Source organism: Amaranthus tricolor, chromosome 14 (assembly GCF_026212465.1).
Source record: "Amaranthus tricolor cultivar Red isolate AtriRed21 chromosome 14, ASM2621246v1, whole genome shotgun sequence".
NCBI classification, from domain to species: Eukaryota; Viridiplantae; Streptophyta; class Magnoliopsida; order Caryophyllales; family Amaranthaceae; genus Amaranthus; species Amaranthus tricolor.
Genome location: NC_080060.1, coordinates 17,597,538 through 17,608,820, shown reverse-complemented (window position 1 = coordinate 17,608,820; position 11,283 = coordinate 17,597,538).

Here is an 11,283-nt window from a genome sequence, read left to right as displayed (position 1 = left end):
GGACTCTTGTATAGCAGTAACCTTGGCCCTCCAGCGCTCATCTTGACGAAGGCTCCTTAGAATCTTCCTTACTTGTTCATCAGTGGGAATTATTCTTCCAAGAGAGACAAGCTCGTTTGTTATGTTGGTGAACCTAGTGAACATCTCTTGGATACTTTCTCTTGGCTCCATAACAAATCTCTCATATTTAGACATTAACAAATCAATTTTGGACCGTTTTACTTCACTTGTTCCCTCATGGGTAACAGCAAGTAGGTCCCAAATTTGCTTAGCAGATTTGCACCCTATAATTCTATTATGCTCGTTTGGTTCAAGGCCACAATGAAGTAATTTTATAGCAAGAGCATTTAATTCCATTTTCTGAAAATCTTCTTTTTCATATTCGGTTATAGGTTTGGGAACAATTTCATTGTTGGAGTTAGTAGTGGTTACCTCAAAATCTCCGATTTCTATGACTCTCCAAACTTGATAATTTTCCGCTTTGATGAAGATCTCCATCCTATTCTTCCAGTATGTATAGAATTTTCCATCGAACATTGGCGGTCTGTGAGTTGAATACCCTTCTTCCATTCACTCGTTCATAATTGACATTTTTCGGGAACACCAGAATCTGCCCTCAGGGTTTCCTGATCTTCTGGGAACAGGGCTCTGATACCAATTGTTGATTCAATTAGGAACGGGAACAGCAACAAGAGGGGGGGTGAATTGTTGTTGTTGCAAGTTTAAGCGATTGTGCCCTGTTTTTGCGGAATTATTCAAAATAAATAAAGCTTAAACTAAGAGCAAAATAATAAGAGAGACGCACGATTTTACGTGGAAACCTTTTGGGCCTAAACAAAAGGAAAAACCACGACCACTTGGGATTTCTAACAACTTCACTATGTTTAAGGCAATTAGTTACAATTACAATAAACACCTTACTTCACTCGAAGCGAAACAACTAGGCCAACTCTTCACTCTCTAATTGCTTTACTCAAAGCAACAAACTTAGCTTTACAATAAGCTAATCCTCTCTAGCTTCACTAAAAGCTATCTAACTTCCCCCTTAGACTCACCCGAGTCTAATTACATAAACTCTCAAAATCCCTTACAAAAAGGATAGAAATTCTCTAAAATAAATCAAAGAGTTGCACAAGTAAATATTATGAATTAATTGGCAATTTAAAAGCACAAAATATTACTTGTAGAATTTCAAAATCAAACGCACAAAAATTATTTTTCTCTTAAAGCATGCGTTAATTCTCCATTTAAAAAACCGAGCTAGTTAGCTTATTTATAATAAAATAAATTTCTAATGAATGATGCTGAATGAATCACAAAACGGTTAATACTTCAGCCTTTGAATAAATCAAACAAACGGTTAAGGCAATCAGTAACCGCTATTTCCTGATAACCGCTGTTCCCTGATAACCGCTGTTCCCTAAAGTAGCAGTTTCTTCAGTAGTAATTCCTGTTCCCCAAATTAATGGCTGGAACTTCATGCTATATTTAGAAAACGGTTTAGTAAAACAGTTATCTTTTGACTAATTCTAAAAACGGTTATCTTTTGACTAATTCTTAGAAAATGGTTATTTTTACTATTTTTAGGAAAAGATTAATTTTATTATTTTTCATAAAATCCAAAAATAATTTAGACCTAACTGCTGTTCCTACTTTTTAGTAGATCCAAGTTTATCTCCTAAAAATAAGGAATTAATCTTGAAACCACCACGTAAGGAATTTTAGAAATTCTTTTTGCCAATTAACTTTAATAAACTAATGCAACCAATTAATTTAAATACATTAACTAAAAAATAAAAGATAGAATTTATTAGCTAACGCAAATTGACTTCAGTTTGGGAACACTGCGCTGTCTCCAAATTCCAACTTGCTAGAACATCAAACCTGGGAACAGTAGACTTCCTGTCTCCATTTTACATCCCACGTGATATACTCTTCTAACATCTCTTGAAACCTTTTGACATGTATATTCCCATGAACTAAGCCATAGGTACTATCAACGATCACAATTAATCGGATATCGACCTGCACAAAATCTCTAAACACATATTTGCTAAAGTGTAGTCATCATCAAAACTCAAGAGGTCCAACATCAATGAACCAAATCTCAATGCCAATACACAAAAATGTCACACAACAAAAGCAACATCGGAATTACCTTGTACCCTCAAAATTATTCGCAGCAAACATACATTAATTCAAAGCATTACTTTTGTGGAGGAAAAGGAAAGACACAAGGTTAGGCCATCACAACAAATAGATCCAAATCCAATTTTATTTCTTACAACTTCACAATATTAGTGAAAAAAAACCACTTCAATCCTTATAGTCTCATGAAAACGCAACCATAGTTCTTGCCAAATAACAAGAATTTACTATTAAAATGGCTTTCTAGCACAAAATTAACTATGAACAACAAACACACATAGTTTCTAATACACTATAAAAAAAAAAACAAAAACCAAATAACAAATCTTAAACATACCCATTTGAATTAACCTAAATCTTAGCAAACTTAATTTATACACATCAAAGATTCAACGCTCATTTAAAGTAGAATTGCAGAAAAAAGCAAAAATTAAAGTCTAGTATTCTCGAAAATAGAATTTTATGATTCCCGTGTGATTGAATAAAACAGCTAACATCTAAACCTATGAATAGATGAAATCACACGTAACAAAGTTAAATCTGATTGTCAAGCATTTAAACGGGGATTTAAGCTGTAAAAGGAAACGCATGATAGAGGAAACAATTTTCTTGACCTTTGCAAAAATTATAATGATCTATTTCACACTAAGCTGTACAGGTGTTGTGAATTAGCCTTGAGCAGCTCTAACAATTGGGAACATCATAAGTTAAAACAAAATATAGTAAATACAATGTTAAAATACTTAACTATTTGAATAATAAATCAGTAAATATGTACCTTGTTCCAAAAGGTGTCGGATTATTCCAGCTCTTTTCAACAAAGTGTATGAAACCATATTTCTTACAACTAGTGTTTCATGGTTTTGTTCTAAAGACAATTCATCTAAGACCTTGATGCTAATGGCTTTTTTTCCTTTTAAAAGTGCAACATATAGCTGGCCATGAGTAAAACATGATTCTTGAATGTCTGGCCATGAGAAAAACATGATTCTTGAATGTCTGGCCATGAGAAAAACATGGTTCTCGAATGTAAACCCCTACTTGTTTTAGTGCTTGGCCTTGAGATTTATTAATAGTCATGGTGAAGCACAAATTTAGCGGGAATTGCATTCTCTGGAACTGGAATGGATAGCTCTCGGATCCTGTAGGCCTTAAATTAATCCGAGGAATGAACACGTTCTCACCTTTAAAAACAGTGGAGATCTACACAGATAAGATTTGGCATGAACTTTTTGTAAAGCAACCTAGTTCCATTGCAAAGGCCATTTGATGGATCAAGGTTTCGCAACAATATCACTGGACTATTTTCTTTCAACACTAATTTATGCGGACTCATACCCAGAGCCCAGAGGACATAGTGTATTAAGAAACTTAATCGGGTAGATGTTACAAGAATCGTCAATAATTGAATCAAAGCTTCTATAACTACAAACATCTCCATAAAATTGGCCAATTAGTTTTTTATTAATTAAAACCACATCTTCATTTCTTGGTGTAGCAAAGCCCTTTCTTGAAAAAATGTTGATTTAAGCTGCCTTATAGAAATATCATCATCATCCTACCCAGTGTATCTCGCTCATAGAAAAACTATGGGCAAGGTTTAGGGAAGGAAAGACGGCGACAACTCATACCCATAAAAGAGAGCGCGGCCAAATAAGTCACCCGGCTCGCAAACGATAAGGAGACGTAACTACACGGGAAAGATAAATACAGAGCCTATAAATAAAAAATAAGTAGAAGCAATTACAAAAAAGAAAACAAAAAAACTAATAATAGAGGAAACGAGAGAAGCAAGATGATAGGAACACCAAAAAGTAATCTAAGAAGATATCAGTAATCTAAAACACGGATATGGCGCCCCCAACTACTTCTATCCCTAGTCGGAGGCAATTTTGTTTGAGGGTATGTAAAGCTAACTTATGTGGTAAGGTAACCAAGACATTTTCTTCATCTTGCAATTCCCCATTTCCATAAGGTAACATAAATTTTGCAAATTTTGGGTCTTCTTTAGCTCAAACATTTTCTATTAGCCTTAAACACGTAAAAAGAGGCCACAAATCTGAACTTACTAAGCTATACTCAATCACTTCTTGTTGTAATTTCTTAGGCATAATAGGTAAAGTTTGTCGGAAATCACCACCAAGCACGACAATTTTTCAATCAAATGGTGCATTAGATCATTAGATGAATATAGATATGTTTTCTCTCCTAACTATGAAAGCTTTATCACAAATAATAAGAGCAACTTCTTCTATTGGAGTTGCCAAACATGATTGCTTTACCAACATCACATGTCAAAGACATTTGACAATCGAGTGGTATTTTAAACCTAGAAATGTGTTCTTCCTGTCGGCATGTTGGAAGCCGCTATACAAGAGCTTGTTGTTGGTAAAACAATGAGATTTAAGCTTCGAACTTTAACATATAATGCACAATATAAGAATATTTACCTGTTTCTCTGGGCCATCAATGAAAAAGGGATGCTTTTTATTGCTTGACATGGGATATTATGCACTTCTTAAAATGTTGCACATATGACACCAAATCACTTATGTAAATCTCAGATCAAAGCCTTCAAAATCTGACAAATGTACTTAATTTTTTTTTATTTTAGTGGTTGAAACTCATAAATTTCTTTTTACCATTATAATTTGTAAACTCTCAAATTTCAAGTTTACTTTTTGTTCACTAAATCGAAAGTTCTAGTTCTTTTGAAATAAAATTAAACTTGAACAAAAATATTTGAAAAATATCCAAAGGGAGTTATTAAATTTTGCCACCCTTTTCATTTTATCGCCACCCGTTTGAAATTACAAATTTGCCCCTAAAGTTTTAAAAATTACAAAATTGCCACTGCACTTAAAACTTAATTAACAAATGTAAATCACATTTAATAACACTATTAACACTTTAATCCCGAAGATTTGTCTATATATATCGAATTCTCAGATGCGTTCTTGTATGAAGTACGAATTCAAACACGGTACTATCTCTCTAAAAATTCTCTAAAAACGTTGTTCGATTTTAAACAAGTTGTTACTTGTAATCGATTAACTATGGCTAACGAAAGCGATTATGAATCGAATCCGGTACGTAAAAATTTCGATTTGAATTGTTGGAAATGTGTTTTTAAAAAAAAAAGAATCGCACCAAACTGGGCGATTGAACCATGGTTCAGTCGCCCAGTTTGGTGCAATTCTTTTTTTTTAAAATTTTTTTTATTTACATTATTATTTTTTTATTTGTTATTATTATTATTATTGTTAATTTTATTTGTCGTAATTTTTTTATTATTGTTATTATTATTATTATTATTATTATTATTATTATTATTATTATTATTCTTATTATTATTATTATTGTTATTATTATTATTATTATTATTATTAGTACTATTATTATTATTATTATTATTAAAGTTTTTTTAGTATTAGTATTTATATTAATTTTTCTTATTATTATTATTATTATTATTATTATTATTATTATTATTATTATTATTATTATTATTATTATTGTTATTGTTATTATTATTATTAGTATTATTATTATTATTATTAATAAAGTTTTTTTAGTATTAGTATTTTTATTAATTTAGGTTATTTATATTTAAAATTTGCAAGAGTTTGAAAACTTCGGAGACAACGTAGATTACTCCGGTAGCTTTGTTACGGATAGGGAATTTATTTCCTTAGATGAGTTACATAGTTGGGCCGATGTGATAGCAATAACAACAGGTTTTCAATTTACAAGTGCTTCTTATAAAAAAAAAGAAGGACGTTCTAGATTTAGTGTGTATTTAAGATGTCACCGCTATGGTAATATTAGGGATGATGTACATAATTTAGATAATACTGCCCGACCTGGTTCTACAAGTAGAAGTTGCGGGTGTAAATTTTTGATTGTAGCAAGTAGTCGTAAACAAAGAGAAAGACCTTGGACGGTAAGGGTGTGTCCTGGTGAAAAAGGAAAACATAACCACCCGTTCTTAGTGTACAGAGATGGTCATGTAAGGGCGAATAGGGTCAATGTAGATATTCGGGAGCACATACGACAGCTTAGTGCAACCGGCCTTTATTGTTACTTCTATTAGAGAAAATTTTCCTGGTACTTTTACTTGCATGAATCATATATATAATATTAGGCAATCAATAAGGAGAGAAGGGATGGAGGGTAGGACTCCCCTTCAACACTGTCTTCATATGGCCACAGAACTTAATTACGTGGTCTGGATAGACTTGGATAGCAAAGGGAAATTGAGCAGACTATTAGTTGCAAATCCTACCTCTATCCAAATAATACGTACGTGGCCGTATATTGTGCTGATAAATACAACGTACAAAACGAACAAGCAAAATTGGCCACTTTGTGAAGTGATCGGAATGACGCCAACCAATCACAACTTCTTGGTTGCGTTCTGTTTGATGCGAGATGAGGCGGCTGTGTCGTATTCTTGGGTGTTGCAGGGATTGAGAGATATTTTCGGCACTGCTCAGACTCCTAGCGTCATTGTAACCGATCGAGACGAAGGTTTATCTGCAGCTATTCGTGACGTTTTCCCAGGTAAAAAGGTTTTGTTGATTAATTAATGTCGTTCTATCTATTGAATATGTCTTAATTACGTTCAATGTTGTGTTTAATGTAGATGTGCGGCATTTGTTATGCATTTGGCATATTGCAAATGACGTTGAGAACATGGTGGACAAGTTGTGTGGCGGGAAAAAAAATCAACAAGGGCAAATATTCAGGCAGGGTAGATGGAACCCCTTGGTTGAAAGTTCTACAATCGAGGAATTTGAACAGAGATGGCAAGCGATCGTGAGTACGTGGTCGGTTAGGAACAAAAAGGTTGTTCGGTATTTGGCTGGAACATGGATTCCACTTAGAGAGAAATTTGTGCGTGCGTGGACAACCAGACTACCAGCAGAGCTGAAAGCCAACACTCGTCTTTCAAGTATTACCTTGGTAGCGGTAATAGCTCATTCGATACCCTTTTTAAAAGGGCACACGCACAGATTACAAATCAGCAAGCTAGGATCCGACAAGCGCTACAGGAATCCATGAATTCTGTAGCAAGGTCGATGCGACAACATTTCTTTAGACCTTTATATCACCACGTATCTATCTATGCCTTGGAGCAGCTCCAACTTGAGTATAACCGTATGTTAGAACTGGGTGATTTTGTATTTAACAAATGCGGTTGTGTACTTTAACACACCCATGGATTGCTGTGTGCATGTTATTTACATATGTCCATCGGTGCACATGGTGCTTTGTATGTGGATGACATTCATCAATTCTGGAGTACTTTGAGGTACACAGAGGTCAGAGACGAGACCAATGAAGGAGTACGATATGCGAACGCCAATGACAAAGAGTACTTTCAATCTCTGGTTGACGAAGTTCTAAAATCTGATCCCGCAGTTGTACGCCGAATGTCTTAGGTACTTGAATATGAACTACACCCAGATGGAGCCGAAATACCTGAGCCTTACGCAAGTCCAGCGAGAAAGGGAAGACCAAGCACAAGAAAAACCATGAGAAGGAAAAAGAGTGCATTTGAATATAGCAGATCATCTTCTCGCGGTCGAGGGTCTAGATCTTCATCCCGCGGGAGATCTAGTGGTCGAGAAACGCAATCTTCAGTTGGAATTAAGTTTAGTTTCAACTTATCCGGTAACGATTTAAATGAATAAAAGCATTGATGTAAACATGAATTAAATTTAATGTAAAAAGCGTTGATGTAAATCAATAAACGCATCGATGAAAGTAAATTAAGTTTAATACAGACTATGACGGGGTCCTGCCTCTTAAATGCTTGCCATTTGGCAAATAAATCTTTACAATCATTAAGGTATATATCTAAGGCATGTCGTTGCCGGGGGTTCATTTCCGCGACAGGAGGTAATCTTGCCAATGGAGCAAATCGACTTGGCCATTCATTCAGAAACTGAAAAAAAGAAAAGCAAAAATGGCGTTAAAAACATATAAAACGACATCCAAATAACACAAAGACATAACACAAAACAAATAAATTTAAAACACTCACATATTCAGATTTGCAATCCGTTCGACGAGGACCGGCAGTCGGTCCTTCGCCGGGGACTACGAAGGAGTGCGAGCACACGCTTAACCAGTCAACATAACTAGGTTCAACCTCCGATGGAACAAATGCCCGACGAAGTGCATGCTCACCAATGAGGGCACTAAAGGGGAACCTACTCCATGCCTCCGAGAACGCATCCGATGAAGCAAATGTCACATAGTGCGTACCGTGTGCCGGTTGCAGAGCCTTGGTTGGTCGCATAGGAGGGGGGGAATAGCCTGCACGAAGCCAACCTGTCGTACTGCCCGCTCCGGCAAATACACCTCCACGATATCAAAGCAAGTGATACCCCCGATGAAGGTGGTGCATGGGTGTTTATTCAACAACGCCCTAGAATCAGTCATGTACGGAGTCCATTCCACTTGGATACAGGCCAAGTTAAGAAATAAAAATAATGTAAAATTAAAAAAACACGCATAACAAAGTGTGATGTGATGTACAATACCTGAGTCTCCGTCTTGGAGTCAAGTATGCTACGACACTCCCTTAGCCTGTCCACCTCACCACATGGTTTTTTCGTCGACCACATCTCCGCCCTAGTCTTGTTTGGTTCGTCTGCTCGGTGAGGATGAGGGCAGAAAGCGGGAAAGTACTCATATATCCATGTCTGCAGTAATGTCAGACAACCCGCAATGGTCTTGCAGCCAGCCCTAGATGCCATTCCGAGCTGCCGATACAAGTAGGCCAACGTCACCGCACCCCAGGCAATCTCATCCTAATCGATGTTCACGGAAAATATCGCATGAGGTCGTATGCCGGTCCTGGTCTTATCAGCCAGCAAGGTAGAGCCGACGATAGCCATGTAGTAGGCTGTCGACTCGGTATCAATGGCCTGGGACCTATGACATAGCTGCATCAGTTCAGCAACGTTCACGCAGCCGCTGGTGAACGCACCCCTACGCCTTAGCTCAGACATAGGCTCCCCGAAAAGATTGGTGATACCGACCTGCCACTCCGCCTCAGAAGGCTCAGCCGGCAGAAAGCCTTCAATAGCAATGCCCAGTATGCGTTGCACGTCGTGCAACATAATAGTCATTTCCCCCCACGGCATGTGGAACGTGTTCGTGTCCGGCTGCCACCTCTCCACGAACGCTGAAATCAAAGCACAGTCGATGTGCTGGTGCATAATGTACTGTAGTCGGCCGAGGAGAGTACCAGGTAGAACATCATACAGCGCATCGGTCATATCCCTCAGTCCGATGATGGCCTCCAACGGCCTATTCCTAGTACGACATTCCAGAACCGGAGGTGTACGCTCGGAGCCGTCGAAAATAAGTTTAGCTATGTGCTCGCCATAGCTAGGGATCAATCGGGTATTTGTCGGCCCCCCGGGCTGGAGCGATGTGAATAAATAGTCCGTGCCAGCGGACTGTGAGCGCCTGCTCTCTTGGGCCGACTCATTATCGACGAAACTACGTCCAGCGCGCTCAGAGGCGGCTGAAGAACTAGGGCCGCCACGTGCGAATCTCCCGTCGCGCCCTCGGACAATAGTCCAGTCCACTGGCCGAAAATCAGGAGCTTCATATTCAACATCATCAGCAACATTATCACCATCACTTGAAACCCCCCCCACTACTCTGCATATTACTAGCCTGGTCCTCAAGAGGGGTTCGCACTAGGTCCAGCGCACTCAACCGTTGGGTAATACTGTGTCTGGAAGCCTCTTCCTACCTAGCCCTCCTAGCTGAACCCGTTACCCCCCTCTCATGCGGGTCCCCTCCGAGTAAGGTAGGCCTAGAACTATTACCGCTCAACAAGTTTCTAAAAAAAACCTTTTCCTCTTCCTTGATTACCAGTCATTTACTACAATTTTTGATAATTTAAGTAAATATTAATAATAAATGAACATAATCAAACATCACGTTAAATTAACCACATGAAAAAAAAACAATAATTAATTAGCAACAACATAATTTACCTAATCAATACCAACAAACATAATGTTACAACATATTTATTATTAGGATTATTAATAATATTATTGTAATTAATTTTCTAAATTCGCAATAATCATAATAATAATAACACAAACACTAACAATAATTATAACACTAATAACAAAAACAATAATTAAAAATAAAATCAAAGAAAAATTTAATAACATTAACAATAACAACAACAACATCACTAACAATAATAATAAAAATAATATTCAAAAGAATATAAAAAAATTAATAATAATAATTATAACAAACATATTTAAAATAACAAATTAATATTTAAAACAAAAATAGAAATTTAATAATAAAAATAATAACAATCACAACAACAATAATAACAATAATAATAAAAAAAAAAATTAATAACAGTAATAATAATAATAATAACAATAATAATATAATTAAAAATAATAATAATTATTCACAGAAAAAGGGAAAAAAAAAATTAAACGAGTTGCACAGATCTGGGCGACCAGACCCCGGTCCAGTCGTAGAAAAAACCGCTGCTGGACCCCGGTTCAGTCGCACAATTTTGTGCGACTGAACCGGGGTCCAGCCGCGATTTTTTTTGTGACTGGACCGGGGTCTGGTCTCCCAGATTTGTGCGACTCGTTTAATTTTTTTTTTTAAATAATAAGATTCGAAAGAAAAATTACCTCGATTAATTGTTTGCAGATTGAACTTCTTAGTTTTTGCTCCAAAAATTTGCTTTTGTAAGTTTGTGTTTTAAGTGTGATCAGAAAATTTTTAATGAGATTGTGGTATATGTAGGAAATTTTAAGTCGAGTGGCAAAATCGTAATTTTTTGAAAATTCAAAAGCAAATTCGTAATTTCATTTGGGGTGACAATAAAATAAAAAAGATGGCGAAGTTTAACAATTGAATATCCAAATTCCCCAAATCGATTAACCAAAGAAAAGATCAGGCGGGAAATGTTCTTGCGGTTCTTCATGTATATATATTATTAGGGCATTACTATTTGTTGCCACCCTTTTCATTTTATCGCCACCCCTCTCCTAATGAAATTACGAATTTGCCCCTTAACTTTAAAAATTTACAAATGTGCCATTGGAGTTAATAACTTTTCAT